This window comes from Mesitornis unicolor, unplaced genomic scaffold (genome assembly GCF_000695765.1).
Source record: "Mesitornis unicolor isolate BGI_N332 unplaced genomic scaffold, ASM69576v1 scaffold21605, whole genome shotgun sequence".
NCBI lineage: Eukaryota > Metazoa > Chordata > Aves > Mesitornithiformes > Mesitornithidae > Mesitornis > Mesitornis unicolor.
Window position 1 is genome coordinate 21,403 of NW_010183758.1, and position 3,928 is coordinate 25,330.

Genomic DNA, 3,928 nt, shown 5'->3' on the forward strand with positions numbered 1-3,928 from the left:
AAAGGGTCCATCTGTGCCGCCGCGGCCCCGCTTTGTGCTCCCTGAAAGAGCCGGCGAGGCACAAAAGCGGCCGCGTTCCCGCCGGGCGCCGGCGCTGCACAAGGGGACGGCGATTTCAGCAGCGCTGGGGGGGAAACTGAGGCACGGCACGGCACAGGGAGAGGGTTACGGCACCCGCGGCAGCGTTTGGAGGGCGAAAGCGCTCAGTCGATGCTGGTTGCAAGCTCGTTTGTAGGTTAATTTAATTAAGATTTAATTCTTAGTTGTGAATTACGTGGGGTTTGGTGCAGGGCTGCTTGCCCAGGGTCTCCTTCCAGTAGCCCAGCATCTTCTTCCAGTAGCCCAGCTTGCCCAGGGCCACATTTGGAGCATGGAGGGGGGGTTGTGGGGGCAGGATGAGCCCCCAGATTTGGGTTAGACCTCAGGGCTGGGCTGGTCCTGGTGCCATCCCACCTTTCAGTGCCCATCCCATCACCCAGGCAGACATCCCAGTGTTCCCCAGCCTCCCAGTGCTGGGACGTCTGGTGGGTGCGTGGCCAAACCCAGCAAATCCTTTGCCAAAACCCATATTGGGTCACACATGGGAAAGACAAGAATTGGAGACTCAGGGCTTGCTGGGGCCCATGCCTCAGTTTCCCCCCTGTGAGAAGGGCTGGAGGAGGTGGCAGCGCCCCAGATGGGTGCGTGTGGGGTCTCCATCACCTCCCACCCTTGGCTTTGGGACCCACTCCTGCACCCCCCTGGGCACCCCCCGAGGCCTCTCCAGCTGAGAGGCTCCTGCCTGATTACAACTTGGGAGGGATTGGGCCGGGGGCGAGTTTAAAGACGGGATTATTCCTGTACAAATTCTGATTAAACCGTCCCCAAACCCTCCTGCTACAAGATTAAGCCGAGCTCTAATCTCGCCCGAGCAGCAAGACTTCGTCAATAACTCCAAATCTCTCCGCTGTTAGTTTATCTGGCAGGGATTAAGCTGGGAGGGTCCTGAACTTGTATTATAATATATAAAAAAAAAAAAAATAAACCCACAACCCTGTGTGTGCTGGCCAGTGCCTGCCAGCTGCCATATCCCCGTCACAGCCAGGGATGGGGCTGAACCGAACACCCGGTGCCACCACGGGCTGCAGGGATGGGGGACACAGCCCTGGTCCCATCCTGGTGCAGAGTGACCCCCAGGGACACCCCTAAAATGCGATCTCTGAGGCTGCCAGAGCCGGGCAGAGGGTGGGAGAGGGCTGGGGAATCCTCCCAGAAGAGTCCATGGTCCTCTCTCACCCACTGGGGTGGTATTTGGTTCATGGTGGCATCTGCATCCCCTTCTCTCTGTGTTGTTACCATGCTCTGGTGACCAAAGAGGGACTCAGGATGGAGGGGATCCTGCGAGAGGGACCTGGGGTCGGTGCTGCCCAGGTACTCATGGGTTCATCAGCCAAGGATGTCCCCGAGGGTGACACCTCTCCCCACCCCATGATAGTCCCTCTTGGTCACCCTGAGCTCTCCTGGGGGTCACCAAACCCACCAGGATCCCCACCAGTGAGGCCATGAGGTCCCTGATAGGACCCTTCACCAGCAGCAAAACCCCTTTGGGTGCCAGGGGGATGCGCAGCACCTTGGAAACCAGCGGATCCCACTGCAGGGTGGGGACTGGGAATGATGGGAGCACTGGGATGGCTTCCCAAGAAGAGGAATGCTCCAGCACTGGACCCAGCAGATGCTGGGGGGGCTGTGGAAGGGTCCCCCTAATCCCCTGGCTCAGTCCCTGCTGCGCAAACCCCCGGTACAGCTCAGCAAACAGATTGAACCGTGGCTGAGCCGCAAAGAGCTTAGGGGCTCGGCAGAGATTTGTGAGCATCACCCGCCTCACTCCAGCTCTGAGGAGCCCAGTCCCATCCCCACTGAGCTGGGGGAGATGTGGGAAGGGGACCTGGCCATCCCCTGGGTGTCCTGTGCCTGGCAGGGGGTGCAGGAGGGTGGTGGACCCCAGTGAGATGAGGTGGAGCCATTGGAAGCTTGCAGGGCATCCCAGCCCGGGATGTCTTCTCCAAGGCATCCATCACCACTGCACACCCAAGGGGGTCGAGATCCCACCCTGTGGCACTTTGATGGGACACCCTGATGGGACTCTGGGGGCTCCAGGGCTTGGTGGAACCTTGGGGGCTCCAGGAATGGGATGATGCTGGGATGGAGTGGGATGCTGGGTTGATGGACCAGAGGATGCTGCAGGGATGGGGACACCCCGACCATGGAGGTCCTCACCAGCACAACCACATCCAGGAGCAGCAGCTTGGGCTGGTCCTGAAGTTCTGATGATGATGGGTTGGCTTTCAACACACGGTGTGAGCCCAAGGGTCACAGCTTCTCACAAGCCCAATTTCACCCTCGGTGCCCAGTGCTGCATCTCAGCACATCCCAGTTTCCCCAGTATCAAGCACAAGGCCACCACGTTGATCCTGTCAGGGCCATGCACAGCTCCTCGCCCACCAGCCCGCACTAATCAGCGGGAAAGTTAGTTGCCAAAATCTGATGTTCCCAAGGGGGAAAAGACGATTAACTCCGGAATCAACAGTCTGATATTTCGGCTTAGTGGGAAAATCCTGGTGGTTTCCCGAGCTGGGCACATTAGGAGCTCAGTGGCTCACGGCGTTATCAGATTACAACCAATATCAGAATTACAGCCTTTAAATCTGGGGTTTAAAGAGACTTAGCAATTATCCAGCTCTGGGGGCTCCCACCCCGCTGGGGAAACCAGGGCACCCCAGGGCTGGGACCCTCAGGGTGAGGAGATGCTCCCAGCCATGGCTTTTCCATGGACCAGTGACCGTTTCCATCACCACTGACTGAGCCCATGGCTGCTCCGGGACACCCCAACCTCTGGGAATGCCCCATATGGGATGAGAGGCACCACATTTCCCTTTTGGGGTTTTCTCCACCTACCCAGAGAAGGAGAGCGCAGCTCCGATGGTCGTCCTTCACCTCCTGTGCTCCCAAACTGGTTTTCTCCTCCCAGTATCCTTAAAAAATGAGTCCTGGGTTTCAGTAAACCCCCACAAGGATGGGGCTGGCTGCTCTGCTGCCCAAGATGAGCTCCATGTGGATGTGGTGGAGGCCCTGGTGTTAAAGCAAAGCTGGAGCAGACCAGGAGATGCCTGGAGATGCGTCTACACCATGTCCAAAACCAGTGTTCACTCAGAAATTGAGGATACTGGAGTGTGAAGAGATAATGGACCACCACGAGATGCTGGACCATCAGAGGCTCCCCACGCCTCCTCTATCCTCCTTGGTCCTTCTCCCAGGAGGAAGAGCACCCTCCAAGCCCAGCTGCACCCATCATGTGGGAAGGGGGAGCTGTTAACAAGGGCTGCTTTGTCCCAGGTGCTAATTAGTCATTAAGGCTACTTAAGTGCAGCTGATGGGCTCTGCTCCTGGGTATCTCTCAGCCCCTGCCTGCCCATCCTGGGGGGTGGGGGCTGTGGGGTCCCACCAAGGTGTGGGGTGCAGAAGGGCCCACCCAAGGGTGGAGAAGAGCCCCACCATGGGGGGCAGAGGGCCCTGTGGGTGCCCAAGGTGGGATTGGGTGCAGCGAGTGCACCAGGTCTCATCTCCAAGCCAAGTCTCCGTGTCCTGCAGTGACACTGAGGGGAGTTCAACAAGACCAAGGACCAGTTTGAGGACCCCCTCACCCCAGAGCTCCTCAGAGACCGCTCACACACACGCAGGGCATTTCCTTGGCCCCGCACATGCTTGTACCATGTTCTCGCATGCCCCTGCACACGCATAACCCCGGCCTGGCAGCGGTTGTCCCAGTCTGGCCCAGTTCCCTGCCTGCTTGGCACTGGAAGGGGCCATGGCCAAGCTGCTGGCGGCCCCGGGGACCTGGCACCGAGCGGGCCTTGGGCACTGGCCAGCGAATGGGGGGACTGGGGGGGGG